Here is a 14139-nt window from a genome sequence, read left to right as displayed (position 1 = left end):
GAGTCAGACGCAGTAGTTCCAAGAAAACTCTCCTGATCGGCACTGTGCCGAAAATTTCGCTACACAACCCCTTTGTCTTGCTTGAGCTTCAGGTAGACGCCGGTTTGCAGCCAGGAAGCGCACAGCAGCAACTTTCAACTAGTTTTGTAGTACTCAAACAACACAGTAAAACAGCATGCATCTTTTGCAGAACTGGAAAAACTCGACCGTGACAGGATTCGAACCTGCAATCTTCGGATCCGAAGTCCGACGCCTTATCCATTAGGCCACACGGTCACTGGCGCAATATGCTTCCCCACACACACCTCATTTTCGCCATTTGTACGCTTGCCGGAATGAATTTCCCATCTTTGACGCAATTCTCCATCTCCAATTTCAGTACTAAAAAGGCGACGCTACTTCTTGCTGTGTCCCATCGCAAGTTACATTCAAGCCCTTATGACGCTGATCAAACAAGAGGTTGCAAATCAGCTTCAATCGCTTACTGCCATCTCAGTCGGTTGCAGAAGGTACCTCACCCTATGTCATACAATGGCGAGTTGCCGCTATTACCAAAGCGGCGGCGGCGCCGACGACGACGACAACCGCGAGGGTCTCTACCAGGGGTAGAAAATACATCACAAGAACTAAGTATTTCACGTCGGCATTCTCCGGAGACTGCCAAAAGCAGCAGTTTCTGGTGCCTACTTTAATAGCACCATTCGCACTATTCATTTGCGAGAGCACTTCTTTAATACCGCACCCATTCATAATTTTTTTTATCCTTGACCGCTTTTTTCGAAAGGGCTACGGTAGAAGGGGCTTTTACAAAATTCATTTGCCCCCTGTGAGGATCGAACTCACGACCTCTGGTTTACTACACCAGCGCTCTGCCACTGAGCTAAGGAGGCGCCGCCTAGCGCAATTTTCGGGTACTGTATTCTTGTGGACTAGTGAATCGGAGCCCTTCAGCTGGAAACGCACCGCATTAGCGACCATTATTTGTATTTAGTTAGCACAGCTGCTGCTTTCTTACACATCTCACACGATATCGATGTACGCCTAAAACTTCAAAACAACACATTTAATTCATTTCAGAGTTACTTTCAGCTTCAAAAACCATTCCTCTGATATTCATACGAAGCTAGGCATCGTCGTAACCTGTTACGTTCATTACGCAAGGCTCACGAGAGGGGCGCAGGTTGCATCCGCGTAGACACAAAATTTGGCGCCGCCCAGCGTGGGGATCCAACCCACGACCCTGAGATTAAGAGTCTCATGCTCTACCGACTGAGCTAGCCGGGCTCCACACAACGCGTTACGAGCCATACAGTATTTATGCGACCTGCGACCCTCTATGGAAGATCCTTTTGACTACAGCTTATTTCCTGCTGCCACAAATGAGCTACAATCCTATTCAATGAAAAATTGTCTCCGAAAGGCATCAAATCTACTTGAAATGATACGTGGCTATCAGCACCATTATTCAACACACATGCTCGACTGTGCGCAGACGCCTGTGGCGTAGCTCTTGGGTCCTGAGTCAGACGCAGTAGTTCCAAGAAAACTCTCCTGATCGGCACTGTGCCGAAAATTTCGCTACACAACCCCTTTGTCTTGCTTGAGCTTCAGGTAGACGCCGGTTTGCAGCCAGGAAGCGCACAGCAGCAACTTTCAACTAGTTTTGTAGTACTCAAACAACACAGTAAAACAGCATGCATCTTTTGCAGAACTGGAAAAACTCGACCGTGACAGGATTCGAACCTGCAATCTTCGGATCCGAAGTCCGACGCCTTATCCATTAGGCCACACGGTCACTGGCGCAATATGCTTCCCCACACACACCTCATTTTCGCCATTTGTACGCTTGCCGGAATGAATTTCCCATCTTTGACGCAATTCTCCATCTCCAATTTCAGTACTAAAAAGGCGACGCTACTTCTTGCTGTGTCCCATCGCAAGTTACATTCAAGCCCTTATGACGCTGATCAAACAAGAGGTTGCAAATCAGCTTCAATCGCTTACTGCCATCTCAGTCGGTTGCAGAAGGTACCTCACCCTATGTCATACAATGGCGAGTTGCCGCTATTACCAAAGCGGCGGCGGCGCCGACGACGACGACAACCGCGAGGGTCTCTACCAGGGGTAGAAAATACATCACAAGAACTAAGTATTTCACGTCGGCATTCTCCGGAGACTGCCAAAAGCAGCAGTTTCTGGTGCCTACTTTAATAGCACCATTCGCACTATTCATTTGCGAGAGCACTTCTTTAATACCGCACCCATTCATAATTTTTTTTATCCTTGACCGCTTTTTTCGAAAGGGCTACGGTAGAAGGGGCTTTTACAAAATTCATTTGCCCCCTGTGAGGATCGAACTCACGACCTCTGGTTTACTAGACCAGCGCTCTGCCACTGAGCTAAGGAGGCGCCGCCTAGCGCAATTTTCGGGTACTGTATTCTTGTGGACTAGTGAATCGGAGCCCTTCAGCTGGAAACGCACCGCATTAGCGACCATTATTTGTATTTAGTTAGCACAGCTGCTGCTTTCTTACACATCTCACACGATATCGATGTACGCCTAAAACTTCAAAACAACACATTTAATTCATTTCAGAGTTACTTTCAGCTTCAAAAACCATTCCTCTGATATTCATACGAAGCTAGGCATCGTCGTAACCCGTTACGTTCATTACGCAAGGCTCACGAGAGGGGCGCAGGTTGCATCCGCGTAGACACAAAATTTGGCGCCGCCCAGCGTGGGGCTCGAACCCACGACCCTGAGATTAAGAGTCTCATGCTCTACCGACTGAGCTAGCCGGGCTCCACACAACGCGTTACGAGCCATACAGTATTTATGCGACCTGCGACCCTCTATGGAAGATCCTTTTGACTACAGCTTATTTCCTGCTGCCACAAATGAGCTACAATCCTATTCAATGAAAAATTGTCTCCGAAAGGCATCAAATCTACTTGAAATGATACGTGGCTATCAGCACCATTATTCAACACACATGCTCGACTGTGCGCAGACGCCTGTGCCGTAGCTCTTGGGTCCTGAGTCAGACGCAGTAGTTCCAAGAAAACTCTCCTGATCGGCACTGTGCCGAAAATTTCGCTACACAACCCCTTTGTCTTGCTTGAGCTTCAGGTAGACGCCGGTTTGCAGCCAGGAAGCGCACAGCAGCAACTTTCAACTAGTTTTGTAGTACTCAAACAACACAGTAAAACAGCATGCATCTTTTGCAGAACTGGAAAAACTCGACCGTGACAGGATTCGAACCTGCAATCTTCGGATCCGAAGTCCGACGCCTTATCCATTAGGCCACACGGTCACTGGCGCAATATGCTTCCCCACACACACCTCATTTTCGCCATTTGTACGCTTGCCGGAATGAATTTCCCATCTTTGACGCAATTCTCCATCTCCAATTTCAGTACTAAAAAGGCGACGCTACTTCTTGCTGTGTCCCATCGCAAGTTACATTCGAGCCCTTATGACGCTGATCAAACAAGAGGTTGCAAATCAGCTTCAATCGCTTACTGCCATCTCAGTCGGTTGCAGAAGGTACCTCACCCTATGTCATACAATGGCGAGTTGCCGCTATTACCAAAGCGGCGGCGGCGCCGACGACGACGACAACCGCGAGGGTCTCTACCAGGGGTAGAAAATACATCACAAGAACTAAGTATTTCACGTCGGCATTCTCCGGAGACTGCCAAAAGCAGCAGTTTCTGGTGCCTACTTTAATAGCACCATTCGCACTATTCATTTGCGAGAGCACTTCTTTAATACCGCACCCATTCATAATTTTTTTTATCCTTGACCGCTTTTTTCGAAAGGGCTACGGTAGAATGGGCTTTTACAAAATTCATTTGCCCCCTGTGAGGATCGAACTCACGACCTCTGGTTTACTAGACCAGCGCTCTGCCACTGAGCTAAGGAGGCGCCACCTAGCGCAATTTTCGGGTACTGTATTCTTGTGGACTAGTGAATCGGAGCCCTTCAGCTGGAAACGCACCGCATTAGCGACCATTATTTGTATTTAGTTAGCACAGCTGCTGCTTTCTTACACATCTCACACGATATCGATGTACGCCTAAAACTTCAAAACAACACATTTAATTCATTTCAGAGTTACTTTCAGCTTCAAAAACCATTCCTCTGATATTCATACGAAGCTAGGCATCGTCGTAACCCGTTACGTTCATTACGCAAGGCTCACGAGAGGGGCGCAGGTTGCATCCGCGTAGACACAAAATTTGGCGCCGCCCAGCGTGGGGCTCGAACCCACGACCCTGAGATTAAGAGTCTCATGCTCTACCGACTGAGCTAGCCGGGCTCCACACAACGCGTTACGAGCCATACAGTATTTATGCGACCTGCGACCCTCTATGGAAGATCCTTTTGACTACAGCTTATTTCCTGCTGCCACAAATGAGCTACAATCCTATTCAATGAAAAATTGTCTCCGAAAGGCATCAAATCTACTTGAAATGATACGTGGCTATCAGCACCATTATTCAACACACATGCTCGACTGTGCGCAGACGCCTGTGGCGTAGCTCTTGGGTCCTGAGTCAGACGCAGTAGTTCCAAGAAAACTCTCCTGATCGGCACTGTGCCGAAAATTTCGCTACACAACCCCTTTGTCTTGCTTGAGCTTCAGGTAGACGCCGGTTTGCAGCCAGGAAGCGCACAGCAGCAACTTTCAACTAGTTTTGTAGTACTCAAACAACACAGTAAAACAGCATGCATCTTTTGCAGAACTGGAAAAACTCGACCGTGACGGGATTCGAACCTGCAATCTTCGGATCCGAAGTCCGACGCCTTATCCATTAGGCCACACGGTCACTGGCGCAATATGCTTCCCCACACACACCTCATTTTCGCCATTTGTACGCTTGCCGGAATGAATTTCCCATCTTTGACGCAATTCTCCATCTCCAATTTCAGTACTAAAAAGGCGACGCTACTTCTTGCTGTGTCCCATCGCAAGTTACATTCAAGCCCTTATGACGCTGATCAAACAAGAGGTTGCAAATCAGCTTCAATCGCTTACTGCCATCTCAGTCGGTTGCAGAAGGTACCTCACCCTATGTCATACAATGGCGAGTTGCCGCTATTACCAAAGCGGCGGCGGCGCCGACGACGACGACGACAACCGCGAGGGTCTCTACCAGGGGTAGAAAATACATCACAAGAACTAAGTATTTCACGTCGGCATTCTCCGGAGACTGCCAAAAGCAGCAGTTTCTGGTGCCTACTTTAATAGCACCATTCGCACTATTCATTTGCGAGAGCACTTCTTTAATACCGCACCCATTCATAATTTTTTTTATCCTTGACCGCTTTTTTCGAAAGGGCTACGGTAGAAGGGGCTTTTACAAAATTCATTTGCCCCCTGTGAGGATCGAACTCACGACCTCTGGTTTACTAGACCAGCGCTCTGCCACTGAGCTAAGGAGGCGCCGCCTAGCGCAATTTTCGGGTACTGTATTCTTGTGGACTAGTGAATCGGAGCCCTTCAGCTGGAAACGCACCGCATTAGCGACCATTATTTGTATTTAGTTAGCACAGCTGCTGCTTTCTTACACATCTCACACGATATCGATGTACGCCTAAAACTTCAAAACAACACATTTAATTCATTTCAGAGTTACTTTCAGCTTCAAAAACCATTCCTCTGATATTCATACGAAGCTAGGCATCGTCGTAACCCGTTACGTTCATTACGCAAGGCTCACGAGAGGGGCGCAGGTTGCATCCGCGTAGACACAAAATTTGGCGCCGCCCAGCGTGGGGCTCGAACCCACGACCCTGAGATTAAGAGTCTCATGCTCTACCGACTGAGCTAGCCGGGCTCCACACAACGCGTTACGAGCCATACAGTATTTATGCGACCTGCGACCCTCTATGGAAGATCCTTTTGACTACAGCTTATTTCCTGCTGCCACAAATGAGCTACAATCCTATTCAATGAAAAATTGTCTCCGAAAGGCATCAAATCTACTTGAAATGATACGTGGCTATCAGCACCATTATTCAACACACATGCTCGACTGTGCGCAGACGCCTGTGGCGTAGCTCTTGGGTCCTGAGTCAGACGCAGTAGTTCCAAGAAAACTCTCCTGATCGGCACTGTGCCGAAAATTTCGCTACACAACCCCTTTGTCTTGCTTGAGCTTCAGGTAGACGCCGGTTTGCAGCCAGGAAGCGCACAGCAGCAACTTTCAACTAGTTTTGTAGTACTCAAACAACACAGTAAAACAGCATGCATCTTTTGCAGAACTGGAAGAACTCGACCGTGACAGGATTCGAACCTGCAATCTTCGGATCCGAAGTCCGACGCCTTATCCATTAGGCCACACGGTCACTGGCGCAATATGCTTCCCCACACACACCTCATTGTCGCCATTTGTACGCTTGCCGGAATGAATTTCCCATCTTTGACGCAATTCTCCATCTCCAATTTCAGTACTAAAAAGGCGACGCTACTTCTTGCTGTGTCCCATCGCAAGTTACATTCAAGCCCTTATGACGCTGATCAAACAAGAGGTTGCAAATCAGCTTCAATCGCTTACTGCCATCTCAGTCGGTTGCAGAAGGTACCTCACCCTATGTCATACAATGGCGAGTTGCCGCTATTACCAAAGCGGCGGCGGCGCCGACGACGACGACAACCGCGAGGGTCTCTACCAGGGGTAGAAAATACATCACAAGAACTAAGTATTTCACGTCGGCATTCTCCGGAGACTGCCAAAAGCAGCAGTTTCTGGTGCCTACTTTAATAGCACCATTCGCACTATTCATTTGCGAGAGCACTTCTTTAATACCGCACCCATTCATAATTTTTTTTATCCTTGACCGCTTTTTTCGAAAGGGCTACGGTAGAATGGGCTTTTACAAAATTCATTTGCCCCCTGTGAGGATCGAACTCACGACCTCTGGTTTACTAGACCAGCGCTCTGCCACTGAGCTAAGGAGGCGCCACCTAGCGCAATTTTCGGGTACTGTATTCTTGTGGACTAGTGAATCGGAGCCCTTCAGCTGGAAACGCACCGCATTAGCGACCATTATTTGTATTTAGTTAGCACAGCTGCTGCTTTCTTACACATCTCACACGATATCGATGTACGCCTAAAACTTCAAAACAACACATTTAATTCATTTCAGAGTTACTTTCAGCTTCAAAAACCATTCCTCTGATATTCATACGAAGCTAGGCATCGTCGTAACCCGTTACGTTCATTACGCAAGGCTCACGAGAGGGGCGCAGGTTGCATCCGCGTAGACACAAAATTTGGCGCCGCCCAGCGTGGGGCTCGAACCCACGACCCTGAGATTAAGAGTCTCATGCTCTACCGACTGAGCTAGCCGGGCTCCACACAACGCGTTACGAGCCATACAGTATTTATGCGACCTGCGACCCTCTATGGAAGATCCTTTTGACTACAGCTTATTTCCTGCTGCCACAAATGAGCTACAATCCTATTCAATGAAAAATTGTCTCCGAAAGGCATCAAATCTACTTGAAATGATACGTGGCTATCAGCACCATTATTCAACACACATGCTCGACTGTGCGCAGACGCCTGTGGCGTAGCTCTTGGGTCCTGAGTCAGACGCAGTAGTTCCAAGAAAACTCTCCTGATCGGCACTGTGCCGAAAATTTCGCTACACAACCCCTTTGTCTTGCTTGAGCTTCAGGTAGACGCCGGTTTGCAGCCAGGAAGCGCACAGCAGCAACTTTCAACTAGTTTTGTAGTACTCAAACAACACAGTAAAACAGCATGCATCTTTTGCAGAACTGGAAGAACTCGACCGTGACAGGATTCGAACCTGCAATCTTCGGATCCGAAGTCCGACGCCTTATCCATTAGGCCACACGGTCACTGGCGCAATATGCTTCCCCACACACACCTCATTGTCGCCATTTGTACGCTTGCCGGAATGAATTTCCCATCTTTGACGCAATTCTCCATCTCCAATTTCAGTACTAAAAAGGCGACGCTACTTCTTGCTGTGTCCCATCGCAAGTTACATTCAAGCCCTTATGACGCTGATCAAACAAGAGGTTGCAAATCAGCTTCAATCGCTTACTGCCATCTCAGTCGGTTGCAGAAGGTACCTCACCCTATGTCATACAATGGCGAGTTGCCGCTATTACCAAAGCGGCGGCGGCGCCGACGACGACGACAACCGCGAGGGTCTCTACCAGGGGTAGAAAATACATCACAAGAACTAAGTATTTCACGTCGGCATTCTCCGGAGACTGCCAAAAGCAGCAGTTTCTGGTGCCTACTTTAATAGCACCATTCGCACTATTCATTTGCGAGAGCACTTCTTTAATACCGCACCCATTCATAATTTTTTTTATCCTTGACCGCTTTTTTCGAAAGGGCTACGGTAGAAGGGGCTTTTACAAAATTCATTTGCCCCCTGTGAGGATCGAACTCACGACCTCTGGTTTACTAGACCAGCGCTCTGCCACTGAGCTAAGGAGGCGCCGCCTAGCGCAATTTTCGGGTACTGTATTCTTGTGGACTAGTGAATCGGAGCCCTTCAGCTGGAAACGCACCGCATTAGCGACCATTATTTGTATTTAGTTAGCACAGCTGCTGCTTTCTTACACATCCCACACGATATCGATGTACGCCTAAAACTTCAAAACAACACATTTAATTCATTTCAGAGTTACTTTCAGCTTCAAAAACCATTCCTCTGATATTCATACGAAGCTAGGCATCGTCGTAACCCGTTACGTTCATTACGCAAGGCTCACGAGAGGGGCGCAGGTTGCATCCGCGTAGACACAAAATTTGGCGCCGCCCAGCGTGGGGCTCGAACCCACGACCCTGAGATTAAGAGTCTCATGCTCTACCGACTGAGCTAGCCGGGCTCCACACTACGCGTTACGAGCCATACAGTATTTATGCGACCTGCGACCCTCTATGGAAGATCCTTTTGACTACAGCTTATTTCCTGCTGCCACAAATGAGCTACAATCCTATTCAATGAAAAATTGTCTCCGAAAGGCATCAAATCTACTTGAAATGATACGTGGCTATCAGCACCATTATTCAACACACATGCTCGACTGTGCGCAGACGCCTGTGGCGTAGCTCTTGGGTCCTGAGTCAGACGCAGTAGTTCCAAGAAAACTCTCCTGATCGGCACTGTGCCCAAAATTTCGCTACACAACCCCTTTGTCTTGTTTGAGCTTCAGGTAGACGCCGGTTTGCAGCCAGGAAGCGCACAGCAGCAACTTTCAACTAGTTTTGTAGTACTCAAACAACACAGTAAAACAGCATGCATCTTTTGCAGAACTGGAAGAACTCGACCGTGACAGGATTCGAACCTGCAATCTTCGGATCCGAAGTCCGACGCCTTATCCATTAGGCCACACGGTCACTGGCGCAATATGCTTCCCCACACACACCTCATTGTCGCCATTTGTACGCTTCCCGGAATGAATTTCCCATCTTTGACGCAATTCTCCATCTCCAATTTCAGTACTAAAAAGGCGACGCTACTTCTTGCTGTGTCCCATCGCAAGTTACATTCAAGCCCTTATGACGCTGATCAAACAAGAGGTTGCAAATCAGCTTCAATCGCTTACTGCCATCTCAGTCGGTTGCAGAAGGTACCTCACCCTATGTCATACAATGGCGAGTTGCCGCTATTACCAAAGCGGCGGCGGCGCCGACGACGACGACAACCGCGAGGGTCTCTACCAGGGGTAGAAAATACATCACAAGAACTAAGTATTTCACGTCGGCATTCTCCGGAGACTGCCAAAAGCAGCAGTTTCTGGTGCCTACTTTAATAGCACCATTCGCACTATTCATTTGCGAGAGCACTTCTTTAATACCGCACCCATTCATAATTTTTTTTATCCTTGACCGCTTTTTTCGAAAGGGCTACGGTAGAATGGGCTTTTACAAAATTCATTTGCCCCCTGTGAGGATCGAACTCACGACCTCTGGTTTACTAGACCAGCGCTCTGCCACTGAGCTAAGGAGGCGCCACCTAGCGCAATTTTCGGGTACTGTATTCTTGTGGACTAGTGAATCGGAGCCCTTCAGCTGGAAACGCACCGCATTAGCGACCATTATTTGTATTTAGTTAGCACAGCTGCTGCTTTCTTACACATCTCACACGATATCGATGTACGCCTAAAACTTCAAAACAACACATTTAATTCATTTCAGAGTTACTTTCAGCTTCAAAAACCATTCCTCTGATATTCATACGAAGCTAGGCATCGTCGTAACCCGTTACGTTCATTACGCAAGGCTCACGAGAGGGGCGCAGGTTGCATCCGCGTAGACACAAAATTTGGCGCCGCCCAGCGTGGGGCTCGAACCCACGACCCTGAGATTAAGAGTCTCATGCTCTACCGACTGAGCTAGCCGGGCTCCACACAACGCGTTACGAGCCATACAGTATTTATGCGACCTGCGACCCTCTATGGAAGATCCTTTTGACTACAGCTTATTTCCTGCTGCCACAAATGAGCTACAATCCTATTCAATGAAAAATTGTCTCCGAAAGGCATCAAATCTACTTGAAATGATACGTGGCTATCAGCACCATTATTCAACACACATGCTCGACTGTGCGCAGACGCCTGTGGCGTAGCTCTTGGGTCCTGAGTCAGACGCAGTAGTTCCAAGAAAACTCTCCTGATCGGCACTGTGCCGAAAATTTCGCTACACAACCCCTTTGTCTTGCTTGAGCTTCAGGTAGACGCCGGTTTGCAGCCAGGAAGCGCACAGCAGCAACTTTCAACTAGTTTTGTAGTACTCAAACAACACAGTAAAACAGCATGCATCTTTTGCAGAACTGGAAGAACTCGACCGTGACAGGATTCGAACCTGCAATCTTCGGATCCGAAGTCCGACGCCTTATCCATTAGGCCACACGGTCACTGGCGCAATATGCTTCCCCACACACACCTCATTGTCGCCATTTGTACGCTTGCCGGAATGAATTTCCCATCTTTGACGCAATTCTCCATCTCCAATTTCAGTACTAAAAAGGCGACGCTACTTCTTGCTGTGTCCCATCGCAAGTTACATTCAAGCCCTTATGACGCTGATCAAACAAGAGGTTGCAAATCAGCTTCAATCGCTTACTGCCATCTCAGTCGGTTGCAGAAGGTACCTCACCCTATGTCATACAATGGCGAGTTGCCGCTATTACCAAAGCGGCGGCGGCGCCGACGACGACGACAACCGCGAGGGTCTCTACCAGGGGTAGAAAATACATCACAAGAACTAAGTATTTCACGTCGGCATTCTCCGGAGACTGCCAAAAGCAGCAGTTTCTGGTGCCTACTTTAATAGCACCATTCGCACTATTCATTTGCGAGAGCACTTCTTTAATACCGCACCCATTCATAATTTTTTTTATCCTTGACCGCTTTTTTCGAAAGGGCTACGGTAGAAGGGGCTTTTACAAAATTCATTTGCCCCCTGTGAGGATCGAACTCACGACCTCTGGTTTACTAGACCAGCGCTCTGCCACTGAGCTAAGGAGGCGCCGCCTAGCGCAATTTTCGGGTACTGTATTCTTGTGGACTAGTGAATCGGAGCCCTTCAGCTGGAAACGCACCGCATTAGCGACCATTATTTGTATTTAGTTAGCACAGCTGCTGCTTTCTTACACATCCCACACGATATCGATGTACGCCTAAAACTTCAAAACAACACATTTAATTCATTTCAGAGTTACTTTCAGCTTCAAAAACCATTCCTCTGATATTCATACGAAGCTAGGCATCGTCGTAACCCGTTACGTTCATTACGCAAGGCTCACGAGAGGGGCGCAGGTTGCATCCGCGTAGACACAAAATTTGGCGCCGCCCAGCGTGGGGCTCGAACCCACGACCCTGAGATTAAGAGTCTCATGCTCTACCGACTGAGCTAGCCGGGCTCCACACTACGCGTTACGAGCCATACAGTATTTATGCGACCTGCGACCCTCTATGGAAGATCCTTTTGACTACAGCTTATTTCCTGCTGCCACAAATGAGCTACAATCCTATTCAATGAAAAATTGTCTCCGAAAGGCATCAAATCTACTTGAAATGATACGTGGCTATCAGCACCATTATTCAACACACATGCTCGACTGTGCGCAGACGCCTGTGGCGTAGCTCTTGGGTCCTGAGTCAGACGCAGTAGTTCCAAGAAAACTCTCCTGATCGGCACTGTGCCGAAAATTTCGCTACACAACCCCTTTGTCTTGTTTGAGCTTCAGGTAGACGCCGGTTTGCAGCCAGGAAGCGCACAGCAGCAACTTTCAACTAGTTTTGTAGTACTCAAACAACACAGTAAAACAGCATGCATCTTTTGCAGAACTGGAAAAACTCGACCGTGACAGGATTCGAACCTGCAATCTTCGGATCCGAAGTCCGACGCCTTATCCATTAGGCCACACGGTCACTGGCGCAATATGCTTCCCCACACACACCTCATTTTCGCCATTTGTACGCTTGCCGGAATGAATTTCCCATCTTTGACGCAATTCTCCATCTCCAATTTCAGTACTAAAAAGGCGACGCTACTTCTTGCTGTGTCCCATCGCAAGTTACATTCGAGCCCTTATGACGCTGATCAAACAAGAGGTTGCAAATCAGCTTCAATCGCTTACTGCCATCTCAGTCGGTTGCAGAAGGTACCTCACCCTATGTCATACAATGGCGAGTTGCCGCTATTACCAAAGCGGCGGCGGCGCCGACGACGACGACAACCGCGAGGGTCTCTACCAGGGGTAGAAAATACATCACAAGAACTAAGTATTTCACGTCGGCATTCTCCGGAGACTGCCAAAAGCAGCAGTTTCTGGTGCCTACTTTAATAGCACCATTCGCACTATTCATTTGCGAGAGCACTTCTTTAATACCGCACCCATTCATAATTTTTTTTATCCTTGACCGCTTTTTTCGAAAGGGCTACGGTAGAATGGGCTTTTACAAAATTCATTTGCCCCCTGTGAGGATCGAACTCACGACCTCTGGTTTACTAGACCAGCGCTCTGCCACTGAGCTAAGGAGGCGCCACCTAGCGCAATTTTCGGGTACTGTATTCTTGTGGACTAGTGAATCGGAGCCCTTCAGCTGGAAACGCACCGCATTAGCGACCATTATTTGTATTTAGTTAGCACAGCTGCTGCTTTCTTACACATCTCACACGATATCGATGTACGCCTAAAACTTCAAAACAACACATTTAATTCATTTCAGAGTTACTTTCAGCTTCAAAAACCATTCCTCTGATATTCATACGAAGCTAGGCATCGTCGTAACCCGTTACGTTCATTACGCAAGGCTCACGAGAGGGGCGCAGGTTGCATCCGCGTAGACACAAAATTTGGCGCCGCCCAGCGTGGGGCTCGAACCCACGACCCTGAGATTAAGAGTCTCATGCTCTACCGACTGAGCTAGCCGGGCTCCACACAACGCGTTACGAGCCATACAGTATTTATGCGACCTGCGACCCTCTATGGAAGATCCTTTTGACTACAGCTTATTTCCTGCTGCCACAAATGAGCTACAATCCTATTCAATGAAAAATTGTCTCCGAAAGGCATCAAATCTACTTGAAATGATACGTGGCTATCAGCACCATTATTCAACACACATGCTCGACTGTGCGCAGACGCCTGTGGCGTAGCTCTTGGGTCCTGAGTCAGACGCAGTAGTTCCAAGAAAACTCTCCTGATCGGCACTGTGCCGAAAATTTCGCTACACAACCCCTTTGTCTTGCTTGAGCTTCAGGTAGACGCCGGTTTGCAGCCAGGAAGCGCACAGCAGCAACTTTCAACTAGTTTTGTAGTACTCAAACAACACAGTAAAACAGCATGCATCTTTTGCAGAACTGGAAAAACTCGACCGTGACGGGATTCGAACCTGCAATCTTCGGATCCGAAGTCCGACGCCTTATCCATTAGGCCACACGGTCACTGGCGCAATATGCTTCCCCACACACACCTCATTTTCGCCATTTGTACGCTTGCCGGAATGAATTTCCCATCTTTGACGCAATTCTCCATCTCCAATTTCAGTACTAAAAAGGCGACGCTACTTCTTGCTGTGTCCCATCGCAAGTTACATTCAAGCCCTTATGACGCTGATCAAACAAGAGGTTGCA

At 48.1% G+C, this 14139-nt stretch overlaps 28 non-coding genes across 28 annotated transcripts; all 28 read right to left on the bottom strand.

The window, feature by feature from the left end:
* Window positions 1-203: 203 nt before the first annotated feature.
* On the bottom strand, window positions 204-276 carry Trnar-ucg. The gene has a single exon. It is a non-coding gene; the product is annotated as a tRNA-Arg (tRNA).
* A 542-nt stretch (window positions 277-818) lies between these two features.
* Window positions 819-890, bottom strand: Trnat-agu. The gene has a single exon. It is a non-coding gene; the product is annotated as a tRNA-Thr (tRNA).
* A 321-nt stretch (window positions 891-1211) lies between these two features.
* Trnak-cuu lies at window positions 1212-1284 on the bottom strand. The gene has a single exon. It is a non-coding gene; the product is annotated as a tRNA-Lys (tRNA).
* A 438-nt stretch (window positions 1285-1722) lies between these two features.
* Window positions 1723-1795, bottom strand: Trnar-ucg. The gene has a single exon. It is a non-coding gene; the product is annotated as a tRNA-Arg (tRNA).
* A 542-nt stretch (window positions 1796-2337) lies between these two features.
* Window positions 2338-2409, bottom strand: Trnat-agu. Its single transcript has one exon. It is a non-coding gene; the product is annotated as a tRNA-Thr (tRNA).
* A 321-nt stretch (window positions 2410-2730) lies between these two features.
* On the bottom strand, window positions 2731-2803 carry Trnak-cuu. Its single transcript has one exon. It is a non-coding gene; the product is annotated as a tRNA-Lys (tRNA).
* A 438-nt stretch (window positions 2804-3241) lies between these two features.
* On the bottom strand, window positions 3242-3314 carry Trnar-ucg. Its single transcript has one exon. It is a non-coding gene; the product is annotated as a tRNA-Arg (tRNA).
* A 542-nt stretch (window positions 3315-3856) lies between these two features.
* Window positions 3857-3928, bottom strand: Trnat-agu. The gene has a single exon. It is a non-coding gene; the product is annotated as a tRNA-Thr (tRNA).
* A 321-nt stretch (window positions 3929-4249) lies between these two features.
* Window positions 4250-4322, bottom strand: Trnak-cuu. The gene has a single exon. It is a non-coding gene; the product is annotated as a tRNA-Lys (tRNA).
* Window positions 4323-4760: 438 nt separating this feature from the next.
* On the bottom strand, window positions 4761-4833 carry Trnar-ucg. The gene has a single exon. It is a non-coding gene; the product is annotated as a tRNA-Arg (tRNA).
* A 545-nt stretch (window positions 4834-5378) lies between these two features.
* Window positions 5379-5450, bottom strand: Trnat-agu. The gene has a single exon. It is a non-coding gene; the product is annotated as a tRNA-Thr (tRNA).
* Window positions 5451-5771: 321 nt separating this feature from the next.
* Window positions 5772-5844, bottom strand: Trnak-cuu. Its single transcript has one exon. It is a non-coding gene; the product is annotated as a tRNA-Lys (tRNA).
* A 438-nt stretch (window positions 5845-6282) lies between these two features.
* On the bottom strand, window positions 6283-6355 carry Trnar-ucg. The gene has a single exon. It is a non-coding gene; the product is annotated as a tRNA-Arg (tRNA).
* Window positions 6356-6897: 542 nt separating this feature from the next.
* On the bottom strand, window positions 6898-6969 carry Trnat-agu. Its single transcript has one exon. It is a non-coding gene; the product is annotated as a tRNA-Thr (tRNA).
* Window positions 6970-7290: 321 nt separating this feature from the next.
* On the bottom strand, window positions 7291-7363 carry Trnak-cuu. The gene has a single exon. It is a non-coding gene; the product is annotated as a tRNA-Lys (tRNA).
* A 438-nt stretch (window positions 7364-7801) lies between these two features.
* On the bottom strand, window positions 7802-7874 carry Trnar-ucg. Its single transcript has one exon. It is a non-coding gene; the product is annotated as a tRNA-Arg (tRNA).
* A 542-nt stretch (window positions 7875-8416) lies between these two features.
* Trnat-agu lies at window positions 8417-8488 on the bottom strand. Its single transcript has one exon. It is a non-coding gene; the product is annotated as a tRNA-Thr (tRNA).
* A 321-nt stretch (window positions 8489-8809) lies between these two features.
* On the bottom strand, window positions 8810-8882 carry Trnak-cuu. Its single transcript has one exon. It is a non-coding gene; the product is annotated as a tRNA-Lys (tRNA).
* A 438-nt stretch (window positions 8883-9320) lies between these two features.
* Trnar-ucg lies at window positions 9321-9393 on the bottom strand. The gene has a single exon. It is a non-coding gene; the product is annotated as a tRNA-Arg (tRNA).
* Window positions 9394-9935: 542 nt separating this feature from the next.
* Window positions 9936-10007, bottom strand: Trnat-agu. The gene has a single exon. It is a non-coding gene; the product is annotated as a tRNA-Thr (tRNA).
* Window positions 10008-10328: 321 nt separating this feature from the next.
* On the bottom strand, window positions 10329-10401 carry Trnak-cuu. Its single transcript has one exon. It is a non-coding gene; the product is annotated as a tRNA-Lys (tRNA).
* Window positions 10402-10839: 438 nt separating this feature from the next.
* On the bottom strand, window positions 10840-10912 carry Trnar-ucg. The gene has a single exon. It is a non-coding gene; the product is annotated as a tRNA-Arg (tRNA).
* Window positions 10913-11454: 542 nt separating this feature from the next.
* Window positions 11455-11526, bottom strand: Trnat-agu. The gene has a single exon. It is a non-coding gene; the product is annotated as a tRNA-Thr (tRNA).
* Window positions 11527-11847: 321 nt separating this feature from the next.
* Trnak-cuu lies at window positions 11848-11920 on the bottom strand. Its single transcript has one exon. It is a non-coding gene; the product is annotated as a tRNA-Lys (tRNA).
* A 438-nt stretch (window positions 11921-12358) lies between these two features.
* Trnar-ucg lies at window positions 12359-12431 on the bottom strand. Its single transcript has one exon. It is a non-coding gene; the product is annotated as a tRNA-Arg (tRNA).
* Window positions 12432-12973: 542 nt separating this feature from the next.
* Window positions 12974-13045, bottom strand: Trnat-agu. The gene has a single exon. It is a non-coding gene; the product is annotated as a tRNA-Thr (tRNA).
* A 321-nt stretch (window positions 13046-13366) lies between these two features.
* Trnak-cuu lies at window positions 13367-13439 on the bottom strand. Its single transcript has one exon. It is a non-coding gene; the product is annotated as a tRNA-Lys (tRNA).
* A 438-nt stretch (window positions 13440-13877) lies between these two features.
* Trnar-ucg lies at window positions 13878-13950 on the bottom strand. Its single transcript has one exon. It is a non-coding gene; the product is annotated as a tRNA-Arg (tRNA).
* Between the last annotated feature and the right edge of the window lie 189 nt (window positions 13951-14139).

The sequence above is a fragment of the Schistocerca americana genome, chromosome 7 (genome assembly GCF_021461395.2).
Source record: "Schistocerca americana isolate TAMUIC-IGC-003095 chromosome 7, iqSchAmer2.1, whole genome shotgun sequence".
NCBI lineage: Eukaryota > Metazoa > Arthropoda > Insecta > Orthoptera > Acrididae > Schistocerca > Schistocerca americana.
This window is presented reverse-complemented; position numbering and strand designations above follow the sequence as displayed.